We start from the raw sequence: 18,570 nt of genomic DNA, 5'->3' as shown, positions 1-18,570 counted from the left end.
TTAATTCTGTTTTATCCTTTTTATTTTATAAGAAACCATTGCATTATATTTGTATGTCATTTTATTAACTGTTTTATCTTAAGCATTGTGGATGCATTTTCCATATTAAATTATACTTAATAAGTTCAAGTTTCTGTGGAATATTTACTAAACTGCGGGTTTGAAAAAGTGGAGATGTTGCCTATAGCAACCAATCAGATTCTAGCTGTCATTTTGCAGAATAAAATCAAAAACAGGCGCTAAATGACCTACAATCCCCAACACAATCAAGACTTAATCAATATCTATCTACAGCTCCCTATGGTAGTCTTCTGAAATCACCACAAATGAAAATATATATATAAACGTTAACAGTAGGAAGCGCTGATAGAATTGATAAAAAAACCTGTTTATTATTGTATGTAAAAAAAGTATATAGAATCAATACTCTATACCGGCGGTTCCCAAAGTGTGCGCCGCGGCTCCCAGGGGTGCCGCGGCGCTGTCACTGGGGTGCTGCGGGCCAGCCCTAGAAAAAAGAAAGCAAACAGAAACTTACCAATCCGCGCGGTGCTAGGACCCTGCAGCCTCCTCTCTCCCGCAGCTGTCACTGAATATCGACGTCAGTGACAGCTGCGCGAGAGAGGAGGCTGCAGGGTCCTAGCGCCGCGCGGATTGGTAAGTTTCTGTTTGCTTTCTTTTTTCTATAGCTGGCGCGGGGCAGAGGAGGGGGACAGATGGCAGAGGAGGAGGACAGAGAGCAGAGGAGGAGGGGGACAGATGGCAGAGGAGGAGGACAGAGAGCAGAGGAGGAGGGGGACAGATGGCAGAGGAGGAGGACAGAGAGCAGAGGAGGAGGGGGACAGATGGCAGAGGAGGAGGACAGAGAGCAGAGGAGGAGCGGGACAGATGGCAGAGGAGGGGGACAGAGAGCAGAGGAGGACAGATGGGAGAGGAGGAGGACAAAGAGCAGAGGAGGAGGACAGAGAGCAGAGGAGGGTGTCAGATGGCAGAGGAGGGGGTCAGATGGCAGAGGAGGGGGTCAGATGGCAGAGGAGGGTGACACCGGGGCAGAGGAGGGGGACAGATGGCAGAGGAGGGGGTCAGATGGCAGAGGAGGGGGTCAGATGGCAGAGGAGGGGGACAGATGGCCGAGGAGGAGGGCAGATGGCAGAGGAGGGGGACAGAGAGCAGAGGCGGGGGACAGAGAGTAGAGGAGGGGGACAGAGAGCAGAGGAGGAGGGCAGATGGCAGAGGAGGAGGGCAGATGGCAGAGGAGGGTGACAGCGTGAGAGAGGGCAGAGGAGGGGGACAGCGTGACAGAGGGCAGAGGAGGGGACAGAGGGCAGAGGGGGCAACGTGAGAGAGGGCAGTGTGCCTGGATGCAGAGGGGGCAGTGTGCTTGGATGCAGAGGGGGCAGTGTGCCTGGATGCAGAGGGGGCAGTGTGCCTGGTTGCAGAGGGGGCAGTGTGCCTGGATGCAGAGGGGGCAGAGTGTCTGGATGCAGAGGGGCATTTTTGCATACAACTAAATAAGTATTTCTGTCGTGACCTAAATACTTATTACAATTTTTTGACCCAACTACTTCTAAAACAGGACTGCTCAGTAATTATTTTGGAGGGGTGCCTTGAAAAAATTTGGAGACTCTAAGGGTGCCGCGAACTGCAAAAGATTGGGAACCACTGCTCTATACAAATAGATATAATACTTATTGAGTCATATATCGGTGAAACACATGCCTAAGAGATGTCAAATATATAATGGAATAGGATGTACATCCACATAAAAAATTGAAAATAATAAAAAATATTAAAAAGTCCTGAGTGAAAATGAGTCTCCTTATTGCTGATGATCAAAGTAAAATCTGTAATGGTATCAAGAACTACAAGGAGAGAGGTTCAATAGTTGGGAAAAAGGCTTTAGGAAGTGCCAGGACTGTCTCGTAAAGTTGATTCAGCTGCAGGATCAGGGCACCAACAGTGCAAAGCTTGCTCAGGAAGCAGCAGGCTGGTGTGAGTGTATCTGCACGCACAGTGAGGCGAAGACTTTTGGAGGATGGCCTGGTGTTAATAAGGCCAACAAAGAAGCCTCTTCTCTCCAGGAAAAAAATCTGGGACAGACTGATATTCTGCAAAAGGTACAGGGATTGGACTGCTAAGGATTGGGGTAAAGTCATTTTCTCTAATGAATCCCCTTTCAGATTGGCCACTTTATGCTTTAAAAAATGGCCATTGATGCTTTAAAAATGGCCGGCCCCAGCGCCTTAAAAAGCTTTAAAAGCGCCATTTGCAATCAGTCTATTAAAAATAACATCACTTCTTTATTTAGATGTTTCTCACAGTCGCATTTTAGATCTGTAGATCGTTAGAGCTGCCGGACAGAATGACTGCCTGCTATATGGTCTAAATTTTTATACTATTGATGATATTGCTTTCGGGGTTAATTTGTAGTGGTTAAGTGTGTCGGCTTTGTTAGAGCCGAAGACACCATTAGCACCGTAGTAAACAACAAGAGAGGTAATCTACTAATTTGCCAACATGCTGACATACAGCACTCTCTTTATGCCCAGATACACCTATTTGTCCTCCTAGCACATTTATAGGATCATACCCACATGCCATCTTTTGCAACTACCTGTTACATTGTTCAAGTAACTGTAAATTTATTTAGAATATGAAGAAAACATCCAGAGAAATCAATGATCAGATACAAATGAAGCACAGATTGCAACTGATTAATTAGCACAGAATAAAGTCTCTAGTAATGGTAGGCTCAGACAGCTATAGTAGTTAATGATCTTCAGAGACACTGGCAGTCTGTAGTACTTCAAACAGTATAATAATAGTTCTGATACTAGACAATAGTACTCACAGATGTAATCTTGGAAGTGGAGAATATCCAATATTCCTGACCACATGAAGGCAACAAGTCCAAGTGTAACAGAGATGAGCCAAGAGCCCATCAGTGCAGAATCAGCAGGCAGAGGGATGTAGAAAGATTTATATCCTAGCCAGCAGACAATTGTTTCATATAAGCAGTTCTATGTTCAAGCTGCATAGAAGAATTCAAAGTAATCTAGATGCCAAAATGCTTGGTGTAGTAGTGCTGTTTGCTAAGGTGCAGAGTCAGAGCTAAAGCAGAAAATAGTACCTGAAGAATCAGTTTATTCCAGCTGTATCAATAAATATTTTGTTCATCGTTATCTTAGAAAATTAATCCATTGTGCTGAATTTAAAACTTTAACATGCACGCTTTTGTGTAATGTGCCACTGTGGGCTTATAATGTGCCATTGTGTGTGTGTGTGTGTGTGTGAGAGATAGAACGTGCCACTGTGTGTTGTAGAATGTGCCACTGTGTGTGTATTTTAGACTGTGTCTTTGTGTGTTATAGAATGTACCACTGTGTGTTGTAGAATGTGCCGCTGGAACAGACACAGTAGCATCTGTGTGTATGCAGGCACTATAGAGGAACAATGAAGTTCTATTTTATGTAATACCTGCATATGTGTTTGTTCTCTCCAACGAGGGAGCCAAATGTGATGCAGTATGTTCACCTTAACAACAGGATATACCTAGAAAAGGTGGGTAACAGTTCAAACAGATTTTATGGTATTCATAGCAAGCTAGTAAGGGAGGGAGACAGCAATTTTTTTTTTACAAAGTAACAAGCAGATAAGGAAATGGAAGGTCATAACAGTGACAGTATAATATAAAGAGATTATGGGTTTGAGGGATGATATTTGAGTAAAATTCTTTCAGTCAATATATTAACTATATAACAACAAGAAAATCAAATATAAAGTTAAAATGTATTAAGTACTTATAAAGTAAAGCTGTATTATGTTCTTATGTTAGTGTACATTTATAGAACCCAAAGTATATTTTAATATACTAAGAAGTAGTGCTCCTGAATTGCCAGTTGGACTTAAAATGGAAGTCATATGGAACCTGATTCATCAAGGCACACATACTGAGCACAATGTCAGCAACAAGGTCTGCTCTGCTCTACTACACAAGACACAGAAGGATACGTCCAATGCCTATGTGGAATATACATTTGCAAAAGAACGCACAGAAAAAAACAAACAAAAAACCATTGAATTAATGTTACCTGTTAATCTAAGCATTAATGACAACACAGGTAAAAACAAAAAAACACTTTTTTTTACATTTTTTCCACATGAAATACATTTATTAGGATTATCTCAATGTATTCTGAACAAACAATACATTTTTACAGTTGTTCCTGATTGCAAACACATGTTAGAGCAACGAGACTGTCAGCACTAATACTTAGGACTTAGACTGGCCCTGTAGCTGGAACAAGAGATACGGCATAATAAAAACTAACTTTGAGATTGTTACGAGCCGCGGCGGTGCCCAGCCGCCGCGACTCACTCACCTGCGTCCCGGCCGTCGCTATGGCGACCGGGACGTCACTTCCGGCCCTGACCCGGCCGTTGCCGGGGCAACGAGAAGACGCTTCAGCGCTGCGTCCCGGCAATGAGAGGAAGCCGGGCGCAGCGCTCACCATATGTTCTAGCCTGTGGGCTAATTAATGCAGCCTATTAATTATGCTGGGGGCTGTGTCTAATTCAGAGCTAGGCTCTGATTGGTGGCCACTGGTATTTAAGGCAATGAGGTCTGCTGCCTCATTGCCGGTTATAGCTCCTGTGTTCCAGTCTGCTAACCTGCTAGTTCCTGTCCTGTATCCTGATATCTCTATTTGACTCCCCGTGTATGACCCTTGGCTTTGATTTGGACCTTGCTCGTGTTTCCTGTGACCCTGATCTTTGGCCTGTTTACCCGTTCTGCTATTTGCCTGTGACCCCTGACCTCAGCTTGTTCATCGATACTGTTGTCTGCTGCCGGCCCTTGACCTCTGCGTGGACCTGACTCCTCTTGCCTGGGTTCTCCCCAGCTGGTACGCACTTCACGACCCTCTGTCAGTCTGCGGCCCAGTCTGTCCCCACCATCAGGGGCTCCAGTGAACACCTGACTGGCAGAGTAGATTCCGGGTTGTGTTGTGCCGGCTGGAGGGGTTCCTAACAGAGATGCCCAAAGCTTGGTTCGGACTTGACTGTGTGCGCTCATATTTGGCACACCCTTACTGTATATTGAGTATCAGTGAACAACCCTTCCCCACCACGTTCACTTCCAGAAATCATAGGCTGGAGTAAGTTCCCTTTGCATACGTAGATGAACATTGTTGTGTTTAGTTGCGCAAGTCCCGGTTCTGGGCATGCACAGAGTGATTTTAAGTGTGATATGCACATAGTTGGCAATTATGTGCCTTGATGAATCAGGTCCATCATGTTTTATTTATAACTGAGGTTTCACTAGAAACCTAGTGAACCAGTATCTATAATCACCAGAGTACATACAGATTTTCATTTATGTTTTCTAGATTAAGAATACTTAATTTATGTTTGCTGCATGCACAAAGGCATATTTATGTGGATGTTAGTTTATTAACTATATTTGACTTTGTTCTAGCATAACTGATTGAACAACAAAAACTAGCTGAAAGTATTGAAATAATTAAGCAGAGCTTGTTGCAGGTAATAATGGACCATGGCTCCCTTAGATTGTAAGCTTACAAGCAGGACCTTCTTACCTTTTCGTCTTTATTACCCAGTATTGTATATTATTGTGTTTGTCCTAAGTTGTAAATATATAAATGTTGATGATGATGGCACAGAAAACCTTCTACAACTGATTTATCTATCCAGAGCTGGACACAGCTAAGCAATTTAGATCAGATATAACACAGCATAGATTCTATACTTAATATCTGCTTCAACTGTATAATTTGTGTTTTTTTACTACAAATGTAATCATTGGAAACATATAGAAATATCACATAAGTAACAAGTTGATTTCTATCTACTCCCGTAAATACATTCTAGTTAATGCAGAGAAAACTATGCTAAGTATTTTATCCACACTATTTTAAAAGCATTCAAAGGATTATTCGAAAAAGTTGATTGTTACATTACAGTCTCTCTCTCCAAGGACCTCATGCCATCTTGTTCTGTGTAATCATCTTAAACTTTAATCTTTCTACATTTGCATTGTGTCCATGTGCTTTGCCTAGTTTCTAAACGTATTAGAACAGATGTGTCCTTTTACATGCGAAAACAGCTTGCACCAGCGACCTCAATATGGTCTAGCATTTATGCTATAAGTTATTGTTGTGTGGACAGCACATATATCAAAATGTAAAGTTACTGTGTTAAATATTCATCGCCATATACCTTTCTAAAGAGGATTTATTATTTATTGCAAATGATCATACCTTGTGGAATAATGGATGATGGAAAATGGTGACTTGAACTGTACATGTGGGGATTTCTTTCAAGTTGAGCCAAAGGCTTTGCAGAATTTAGGTGTACCTTGCTAAGGCCTAATGCACTTGCTGGCTTACTATTCAACTTTCTTTAACTGACCTTGTTCATTTAAAGTGTATGTTACATAATGTATTTCTCTAATGAGGCCCTAAGTAATTGAGTCTGATTGGACTGGCAACGTGCCTTCTAATTAGAATGATAAATGGAATTGGCTGATCATCTCTTGAGGGGTGAATGGCATTAAGGACAACTGACAAGGTCATTCTGTCAATACCATCCATTACATGCAAACCTACAGTAAGTGCATCAGTTACATGCTCCAACATGATGCAGTTTAATTGTTAGCTAAAGGTAATAGGGACCATGGATTTAGTGGTAAACAAATATGATAGAATAAACTTTAAGACCTATTTAAATATGTTAAAATAATGTATGAATATACTGGGGCTGATGGTGAGTTGGATGCATCTGTGTCCAAAAAAGCCTCTTTAAAAAGACACACGTAATATATCATATTTTCACCCATATGCCAAGTTGGATGTATCTCAAGATGCATCAAGTTCTCCACCAGGCCTACATCAGATACACTTACACGCAAACAGGTCATAAGCATAAGAGAAGATTGTTAACATTTGTTTTTATAGCGAAAGAAACATTTGCTATTAGGTTTCATTGAAATAGGAAGAACCCTCTATAATACAGCAGCTATGATCTTCCATCTCATGTACAAACTAGCAAAATATGCATACGCCCACAATTTTTTTTATAATATAGGCACAATCAAAGAAGAAAGCACTATCAGATTCAGAGATGAATCCACAATCAGCTAATCAGAAGCATGATCATCAATAAATATTTTCATCCATTCTCAGTCACCTGCAAGTGACACGGCTACTGTCATGTGTATTTACATCTCTGTATGGGTCTGACACTTACTGTTCTTGCATTGCATTTGCCCACCTCTTACCTCCCCCTTTCCACCTCTACAAGCTTGTGTAAGGGTCAGATGTGACCAAATCTGCATACAGATATATATGTTTGCCTTTTTGTGGGCACGCATAGTGCATTGCATATTTTGTGCTAAACAAATGGGCTTGCACCCAACTCAGGAACAGCCTCACTGTTTTCATGAAGCTCCCAAGCTTTAAATTGCATTTTTAAATCAAAATTAGATATACTGTATTAGTTTACTGGCTGCCGAATACCTAGGCTATCATGAACAAGCACATCTCATGGTTTATCATAGTTGATGCAATAGACAAAATCATATTGCACCAATGAGTGTAATTGAAGATGCATTTCTTGTAGTGTAATGTGTAGCATTTCTTGTAGTGTAATGTGTAGCATTTCTTGTAGTGTAATGTGTGAATACAGCATATCAAGTTTTTACAACGACTTCCTCTTAATTTCACCATAACTGCAAAAAAAAAATTCAAATGCTTATTATGAAAATATGCTTGATTCATGAATTCATATTTCTGTTTTACTTACAATAGTTTTTGTCCTTCTGCAACTTTTACTAAACACTTTGCTTTGTCTTTGTTGTTTCCTACTTATTATCAAGACCTTTATACATACTTGCCTACTCTCCCGTAATTTCCGGGAGACCTCCTGGATTTCCGGAAGAGTTGGCAACCTCCCGGACATGATGGAGGCAGGGCTTAATGATGCAATTTTTACATTACTAGGCCCCACCCCCTGTTATGAAATGCCACAATGTAGTCATTTCCCATTTCCCAGAAGGTGGAGGGGCTATGGTGACGCAATGGTCTCACGATGCCCCCTCCTACTCCCTGTCACATACTTCTGGGATCTCCAAGAGGAGAAGTTTGAAAAGTAGGTAAGTATGCCTTTATATTTAACAGACAGAGTTGTTTACTGCATTTTATTGAACTTGGTTGCAACACAAAACAGTTCAGCACAAACAACAGAATGCACAAATTTGGGCTGAGCTCTGTTATATCTAATAAAAACAACATTAAATCCCTACAGGATTTAAAACCCTTTGCAAAAACCCTAAAACATATAAACATACAGCCCTATCACATGCAGCGCTGTCCTCACTGACATACTCACATGAATGGATAAGCCCCCCCACATGGCTAACATGCAAATCTCCTGCATTCTGGTGACCTGATAGGTTGCAGAAAATTATATTCCATGCTCACTTTTAAACTGGGTATATATATATGAGATGATGATTGAGGAGAAATGAGCTTAGTTATATGCACATTATTAAAGCTATGTATTTAGTAGAGATGCTCAGGCTTGGTTCCTCAAGAACCGAACACACCCAAACTTAGGGAATCCGAGTAAGGAGCTGAGCCGGCTCAGTACTTTCACACTTTTTTGGAATCGAAAACGAGGCAAAACGTCATTGCTACCTCATCGGATCTCGGGTCTCGGGAGTTTTGAAATCTATAAATACTGTCTTCCACGGCGATCTAGCGCCATTTGAAAGAGGGACACAGAAGGGGTAGTACAGTGTGTAGAGCAGTTGGGCAGCCAAATAGATAGAATTGAAAGAGGAGGGAGTAGCAGTGTTCAACAAAGTCTACAGTGACATTCAAGAGAGCTCCATTGCTAATTCTCATTGCAGAAAAATACAAATAAAAGTGCTGTCGGGGTTGGTGTAATACTGTAGTCAAATTCTACTGTGTTATATAGGTTACACACAAAGAGGAGAACTTCATTGCTCCATTGCTAACTGTCATTGCTGAAATACAAATACTAGGCCTTGCAGGCTTTTCTTCTGAATTTGCAGTCAAATTCTACTGTGTTATATAGGTAACACACAAAAAGAAGAGATTCATTGCTCCATTGAGGAGTGATCTAGCCTTAGCAACTTGGATGCAGGACTAACTCCCATCACTTGTGAGGATATTAATGATGAAGATGTTGGGGGTGTGGATTGCAGGTGCTGGGATCTAGATGAGAGAAGGTAGGTAACTCATGCTAGACTGCTTACTGTTAGTTTTTAGCATAAGTTTCTGATTTTCCCGAGAGCTTTCCATGAACTCGCTTCAAATGGCGTAACATGGATGAGGATCCTAGATGGTTAAGGTCCCTACCTCTACTGACTGTGGCTTTACAATGCTGCAAATGGCTAGATAACTGTTGTCAGGATTTGGATAAAAATAATTTCACACAGGTGGATTTTTCGGTCTTATACCCAGGCATGACAATGGTCTTCTTCTTATCACTGACAAGAACTGCTACAGTCTTTTTTTGAAAGTGTACAAAAATAATATTGAGACCTGTGAGGTGGTCAAAATTGACTGAAAATGACTTAAATTAGTGTGGTGAATAAGAATGTAGGATCAAAAAAGAGCAAAATTCCAGATACAGATCCAAAACTAAAACCAAAACCAAAACACGAAGCTAATCCAGATCCAAAACCAAAATCAAAACCACTTCACGGGGTCAATGAGCATTTCTAGTATTTAGTACTGATAGAGAGATACAGGAGGGCATGCAGTTGCCAGTATCATAAAGATGTCTGAAGGTGAAAATCAGTTTTTAACCTTTGGAATTTTGGAAACTTCCTCCTGTTGACGTTGAAATAATAATAATAATAATAATAATAATAATAATAATAATATTAATAGTAATGGTAATAACAGTGGTAGCAGCAATATATGTAACATTAATAATATTTTTATCTAAAAATAAAGTTCATACTGGAAAGAAGATCTGCAATCGTTGAAAGTGGGTTAAATTGATATTACTAATAATAATATTACTGATATTATTGATAGTTGCTGCTTTGTGCCTAAAAACATAATTTAACTGTAAAACAAAACAAAACCAGATACAGTAGTTACCAGTATACACAAGTGATGAGTTACCTCTTTATGTCATGTGCACAGTAATAATATGTAGCTGATTCACATTATTATTGCTTTTGGTATAATTATAATTAGTGCTTTGATTCTGGTTGATTCTGATTAAATTCATATAATTATTACATTAAATATGTTCTTGACTGTTAGTAAAATGAAATTAAATATTTTATTTCCGTAAATGATTGAATGTGTTTCTTCTTGTTAATAGAAAAAAAACCAAAAAGAAAATTAAAGTTTTAAGAACTTAAAAATGTTGTAAAATAATAAACTCATAATACATGCTTTGTATAATTGCTATACTGTGGTGGCATTAATTTTACAATATATAAAACATTAAAGGAGAATGTTATATAATATCACATTGCATGATATGTACTCAATGTGTCACATACCGCTATGCAAAGCAGTGTCCCCTTAGGCACGTACCTACACCTCTGTTTTCTATATACAGGGCCCAATGGGCAGCTTCCAGGCAGGGCCGTAACTAGGGCTGTGCGATAGGGGCGACAAAAAGAAATTTTAGGCTGATAGTTATGAAACTAGTTCTAGTTTTTCTTAAGCCTATGCTGCTATTTAAAAAATATAATATTATTCCACAAAACAGGATCTAATAGGAATGATACATATGTTTATATATTTTGGCAACAATATTTATTTTTGTTATTTCTTTAATTGAATGTATGTTTTAGATATCAAGCAAATATTATATGTTATGATATGTTATATTTATCACAAGCATGTTTTTTTTCTATATACATATATATCAATAATAATTACAGATAATTATTTTTAGTAAACTAATTGACCTATATTAAGCACTGTCCAAAATTTGAATATTTTTGAGGACATCAAGCAAGACCAGAGTAAATAGTTTCTTCAAGGTTTGTCTATTCATTTAAATTAGCCTCACAACTTCAAATGTCAGTAGAGCCAGCTGCTCCCCTGGACAGTGCATTGCTACCTTGTGACATTGGAGATTCTTAGGTTTGCAAGGGTTTCATAAACCATGCGTATGATACAGTGTGAGAGAGGCCTAGAATCATTGTCACTGAATAGGCTAATATATCTCATAAAATGTATCATCTTTCTGGAAAAATCTTAAACCTGGCTTCACCCCCTTGGAGCAATTCTGTTTTGCACAACAGTTGCCTAATTTAAAGTAAATTGCAATGTTGCAGCTCTAACGTAAAAGCAGCATTTCAACTGCAAAACAGCCGCTTAACATATGTATTTTGAGTAGCATGTATTTTACCTTATGGGCAACTCAAAAGACACTGTAAGTTTGCATCCGCATCAAGATACAGTTTGAAGCTCATTTCGAAATTGTCATACATCTGTTTTTTTTTTGCTTAAGATACTATGTAATAAAAATGTATAGAAATACATCTGCATATGATTTTTCGTTTATTGCTTTACATCTGGAGAGGCAGAACAGGGATGGCACCCATAGGCTCAGTACTGTAAGGGGTGTGTTAATTTAATTCTGGTATTATTAGGTGATGTATCCACAAATAGGACTTTTAAGAGATATATATCTTACAGATACAGAAAGGCTGGTGCAACTATACACAATGAAGATGGTTACTACCAGCAGCAATAGCTAGTTGCTTCTGATAGGCTGATTGTGTATTGACCAATCATGATCACATCACCTGTCTATGCTTTCGCTATGCCATTTTTATGCTATTGGTGGGGTGTAAATATGCACATTTGTTATGGCTGACATGTATCTGCTACAAATGCTGTTGTATTTTAGCTGGACACATCTTGAAAGGCATCTCACATTTGTTCAACACTCACCTTGGGCCTGATTCATTAAAGGAAGTAAAGCAAACAAAAATGAGTAACTTTGCACCTTGGGAAAACCATGTTACATTGGAGGGGAGGTCAATTTAAAGTGTGGGGGAGAGATTTATAGTTGGAATAGGTCATGTCCTGGATCAACTTTAAATTTCAGTGTAAAAATAAAGCTATCAAGATTTTGTGTGCTACATAAAAAAACAGTCAGTATTTAACTCATGTGCAAAAAAAGAAACTAATCTGCACCCTTTGTATTGCTACATGGTTTGTCCAGGGGAAAACGTATTCCCTTTTTTGCCTTACTTTCCTTAATCAATCAGTCCCCTTTTCTCTACCTACATTTTGAGCATATATGTATATGTGTATATATATATATATATATATATATACTATATATATATATAAACATCCTTCTTTAAATTAGTACCTTTGGTGCGTAACATAATGCTTTTGCAATAAATATATATAATCAATTTAATGTAGATGACTGATGTTTTATTTAAATTAATTAAAGTGCCCCTGTACTCAAAAAAATGTAACCACAACATTGTAAAAAGGGGCCACTGGAACCTGTAGTTTCATCGTTCTAAGCAATAGTAAATAAAGACACACAAATTATTTAAAAAAACTTCATTAGAAATACAGACTAATCCAATCCCTCATTTCAATCTTTAATCTACTTGCAAATCATGATCCTGCTTTCTTCAGTACTGTAGTAATCCAAGCCAATCCAGTTGTTAAACGTTTCTCACTCTGACACTGGCGGTTTTTCATAGTCTCATAATAGAGACAAAATGCGTCAGAGAGAAATGCTTAGCAGAAGATTGGAATGACTTAACATTGATTTGCTGTGTGTGTGACTAAGAAACATTAACTGCAATGAACATCCTATCAGAGACAGGATAATTGGAACCTTAGGTTCTGTCATAGAGAGTAAACTGGCCACTTAATCTCGATGTGGTACAGCTATCCACTTACTAATCTATGTGTTTCTGCTGCAACATCTGCTTGTGCCATCTTATCTCAGAGGACTTTTCCTGAAACTTTACTTTTTTTGCAGGTATCTCCTAAGTATATTGATCTTCTCTGTGCGGAGTTTGTATGTTCTCCCCGTGTTTGCGTGGGTTTCCTCCGGGTTCTCTGGTTTCCTCCCACACTCCAAAAACATACCGGTAGGTTATTTGGCTGCTAACAAATTGACCCTAGTCTGTGTCTGTCTGTGTGTGTGTGGGTGTTAGGGAATTAATACTGTAAGCACCAATGGAGCAGGGACTGATGTGAGTGAGTTCTCTGTACAGCGCTGCGGAATTAGTGGTGCTATATAAATAAATGGTGATAATGATGATCTCCATTTGTAAGTAGCTTAATATCACAATCACAAACAGACAGTCACGTTTGGAGGGTTAGAAACAGTAAATCAAAACAACAATTAAGACTAACAAACAATAGGCAAAAAATATGAGAGTTTTTGAAAGTATTTTGTATTTTTTAAATATTATTATTATTATTATTATTATTATTATTATTATTATTATTATCATTGTCATCTTCATCAGTGGAAGCTGCCTTGTTCAGCCTCCAAACACACATTTTCTCTTGAACTGAAATATTGAAATATTAATGGTCATTATAATTAAGTGAGTGTTTGGGGAAGGGATACCTGAATGCACACAGGTGGTGGGTGTTTACAGAAACAAATTGCTTTCTAACTATTCATAATAAACAAGTGAAAATCTGGTAAACTGTCCTTACTATGTACAAGCCACAATTCAATAAATACTTCCCCTTATTTGCAACTACAGTCAGGCATCCCAAGATTGATTTGTGCATCTGATTGTCATCGTACAACCTCCATAAATCATATCATAATATCATCCTTCATCACAAGTTTAAATATCTTTGTACCACCTGTCATACCACCACAATTACTGCCAAAGCCTTGTTGAAGTAATCTCTGAGGTACCGTTGAGGAAGCTTTATGAACACTTCGTTTTATGGCTATTGAGCTATCCACATGGCTGTAACTTCTGACAGTTATGTGAAGAGCATTTGTAGGATGAAATTCTGGCAGATTAATAAAGTTGTGCAGTTCGAAAATAAGTGATTGCATGAATTATGTATGAGGTACAAATGATAATGCCCAGATCTAGTAACAAGTAGAGAGTAAACTAGAATGAAGTCTATTGAAAGAACACAACCACTCAGCAATTTAAGTGTAGATATGTCTTGTTTACTTTAATAACTGAGAAAACTACGCAATATAGCTCAGTATGTGCTGATAGATTACAACAGTGAGGTTAGACTATAAATTAATGGAAGTATTTTCATAAATGAGATGTATAAAAATACAGATGACAGAAATGGTTAAAGAAAAAAGGAAATTATAACAAAACAAAGCAAAGGAAGTTCCATAAAATAATGTGTGTTGGCATATTTTTTCATTCACCACAGGATAGTAAGTAAAAAAAACAGCATTACAATGGTCCTGTATGGTTCTTTATCACAGCGCTTCATAGATTGTACTTTGTATAGGAAGATATAAGAAAAATAAAGTCCTGAAGCTATTTCTTGAAGATAATTCTCACACATTAGAGATTATAGAATGCTTATATATTGTAGATAGATTCTCTTAGATTACACAGGTCTTCGAAATTTAAGGTACTGAAAGCTTTTTTAATAATACTTTTATATTCTTAATTATACTCCTGTGTACATCAAGAAATAGTATATGAAAAAAAATACCACATCACATTTACCTATAAGGGGGTTACATACATTTTTAAGAATAAACAAGAAGTTTAATTGTTCTTGACATATTTATTGTGAAATACAAAGAAGTGTAGATAATATCACTGGGTCATTCCACATCAGATCACCCAAAAATACATGATTTGTCCACCACCCGTCTCAGATTTTTTTGAAATTTTTTTAGTTAAGAGAGGATGGCAAAACAACTATTTCTGCCAAATATCTCGACTGTCTGACAATTAGTTGATTATATATTGATTTTTCAATTTATTAAATAATTTACTAATCGCGGCTTCTTTATCCAGTTTATTTGAAGTTTTACAGGTGTTTATTAAGGAATCGACACAAAATTTGGACCCCTAAGGTAACTCTTCCTTCCAAATCCAAAAATCCAAACCAAATTACTTTATCTGCCTCATGTTTTGCGTTACGGCAAAAACGCACGATTTTCGAATATCATTAAAAACGCTAGATTCAATTGACATTAGGGATCCCATTTTTTGGGGGGTGTTTAAAAAAGGTATAAATTACTACCACAATAAAAATCAGCCAGGTACTCTGTTTCAAAGTGGAGAAAACAAATAATGAAGTTGATGCTCGATTATTGCTGTACAGCATACATAATTTACACATTGTTAAAAACCATACAAAAAAAGTGAACTAAACAGAGGCAATGGAATAAAACTCCCATACAAGGAAATGAAACAAACAGAAACTGATGGGCAGGGGATTCCCTTTAGAGAGACCAAAACAGAAACTTTTTCCAGAGAAAGAGAGAGGGAGACACAAATAGAGTCAATCATGGCAGCTGCTCATTTGGTAGTCTTTTACATACAGACTGCCATATTACTATTTACTCAAAAACCATTGGATTACATAGCTGAGACCACTTTACATTTCACATTAGGGATCCCATTTTTTTTGGGGTGTTTAAAAAAGGTATATATTACTAGCACAAAAAAATCAGCAGGGTACTCTGTTTCATAGTGGAGAAAAAAATAATGAAGTTGATGCTGATGTTTGATTACTGTTGTACTGCATACATAATTAACACAAGAAATCATGAAATTTAAAACCTTTAACATAACTTAAGCCCTTAACTGAAGTTGAGTGAACAATCTCATTATTTTTCCCTTGTTTGGAACTTGTAACGGTCTGTAATTTTCCTTAAAGTGTCAGCAGAAAGTGTTTACTGCCTTCCAGTACTTCCTTAGATAGTAGGCACTTCCGTTTCACAGAGGACGTGAATAAAAGGAACAAAACACTTATCTCTTGAAGGCCAGGACAGCACATTTGTTGATTGTTTCAATAAGTGTAACAGCACATCTTGGGCCTGATCCATTACGGATCTTAACTTGAGAAACTTCTTATTTCAGTCTCCTGGACAAAACAATGTTACAATGCAAGGGGTGCAAATTAGTATTCTGTTTTGCACATAAGTTAAATACTGACTGTTTTTTCATGTAGCACACAAATACTTCATAGCTTATTTGTACACTGAAATTTAAAGTTGATATTTGTGGCCGCGTGTGAGGTGTGTTCCCAGTTTAAAACTCCCACAGAACACCAGCGGGATTACTACAACCACTACCCATTCCTTCCAAACCTTGGACCCATATTAGTATGGACTTTGTCACCAATCTTCCTCCGAGTAAAAAGTGCAATACCATCTGGGTAGTGGTGGATAGATTTTCGAAAATGGCACATTTCGTTCCTTTGACCGGTTTACCTTCCTCATCTACTCTGGCTGACCATTTTATCAAGGAGATCTTCCAAATTCATGGATGTCCATTTGAGATTGTTTTGGATAGAGGAGTGCAATTCGTTTCCAGATTCTGGTGAGCCCTTTGCAAGACCTTGGGTATTCGATTGTCACTATCATCCTCCTACCATCCTCAATCAAATGGACAGACCGAGAGAGTCAACCAAGATCTTGAGACTTTTATAAGGATGTTCTCCTCAGCCAACCAAGACAACTGGGTAGATCTACTTCCATGGGCTGAATTCGCCCATAACAACATGTATCACGAGTCATCTTCAAAAAGTCCATTCTTTGTGGTATACGGTCACCATCCGTCTTTCCCAGAATTTCCTGCCCTCCCTCCCACCCAAGTTCCTGCAGTGGAGAGTGTATGTCAGAGTTTCAAAAATATCTGGTCTCAGGTTAAATCATGCCTGAAGAAGACTTCTGCCAGATACAAGTGTTTTGCTGATAAAAAGAGGCGAGCTATTCCACCACTCAAAATTGAAGACCGCGTATGGCTTTCTACCAAAAATATTCGCTTGAAGGTTCCGTCCATGAAGTTCGCTCCCTGTTTCATTGGTCCATATAGAATCACTCAAGTGATAAATCCGGTGTGCTTCAAACTACTATTACCTAAGAACCTTCGTATCTCCAACGCCTTCCATGTGTCATTACTCAAGCCTCTTATCATCAACCGTTTCTCTGTTCCTCCTTCAGCACCTCGGCCAGTACAAGTTCATCAAGAGGAGGAGTTTGAAATTACTCATGTTTTAGATGCTAAAATTTCGCGAGGAGTTCTTCGCTTCCTTGTGCATTGGAAGGGCTTTGGTCCAGAGGAGCGTTCTTGGATCCGCGCAGATGATCTCAACGCTCCAGCTCTTCTAAAAAGATTCTACTCCAAGTATCCGGGCAAACCCGGCTCCAAGTGTTCTGTGCCCACCTTTTAAAGGGGGGGTACTGTCACTCACCGGACCGTGAGTGCCTCTGCGCTGGTGCGTGGTTCTCTAGCCTTCCTGCCGGCGCATGTCCTGAGCCGCGGCCGTCCGCCATCTTGATGGACTGCGCATGCGCAGCATCCAAGAACTTATGACCTTTGCTTTTAATCTCATTGGTGGATCAGGCACCTCTCCCTATTTAAGGCACCTGTGCTCATTACATCATTGCCTGATCTTGAGTCTCATTCCCTGTGAGTCTCTGAAGGTGTCTCCTGTGTTCTGCTAGTGTCTTCAGTTTCCTGCTGATTACCTGCTCTACTCATCGGTGGTTTCCATACCCGCTATAACTCCTGTGTCCTGCTCGTGTCTTCAGCTCCCTGCTTATTACCTGCTCTACTCATCGGTGGATCCCATACCCGCTACCTACTCCTGTATCCTGCTTGTGTCCTCAGCTGTCTGCTGGATAACCTGCTCCGCTCATCAGCGGTTCTCATACCCGCTACTGACTCCTGCATCCTGCTCGTATCCTCAGCTGCCTGTTGGATTATCTACTCTGCTCACCTGCAGCTCCCATACCCGCTACAGCCATTCAGCGCTCCTGCTTTATCTTCATATTCTCGTGGACAATCTTCTCTACTCATCAGCGGTATGCTCACTCGTTATTGATTATATACTGTTACCTTGCATATCCGCTTAGGACAAGTTCCTCTTCTCAACAGCGGTATCCATACCCGCTATATACTTTTGGCTGATACTCTGCCTATCCGCTTGATACAAGCCTCTCTACTGAGCAGTGGTATACATATCACCATAGACTATTAGCGATAACGCTGCCTGCCTGTTTGGAGAAGTTCCTCTGTGCTCTCATTGTCCTCATTCAGTTATTGACTCTTTCCCTGTATTCACTTATCAGCACCAGTACAAGTTCTCACTTACTAGCAGTGGTACAACTTGCTGTACGCAGACCACTGACTACCCGCTACCTACCTGCACCTGGACAAGTCTTCTCATCACAGCAGTGGTACAACTTGCTATACGCAGACCACTGACTACCCGCTACCAACCTGCACCTGGACAAGTCTTCTCATCACAGCAGTGGTACAACTTGCTATCCGCAGACCACTGACTTCCCGCTACCTACCTGCACCTGGACAAGTCTTCCCATCAC

The sequence above is a fragment of the Mixophyes fleayi genome, chromosome 3 (genome assembly GCF_038048845.1).
Source record: "Mixophyes fleayi isolate aMixFle1 chromosome 3, aMixFle1.hap1, whole genome shotgun sequence".
NCBI classification, from domain to species: Eukaryota; Metazoa; Chordata; class Amphibia; order Anura; family Limnodynastidae; genus Mixophyes; species Mixophyes fleayi.
This window is presented reverse-complemented; position numbering follows the sequence as displayed.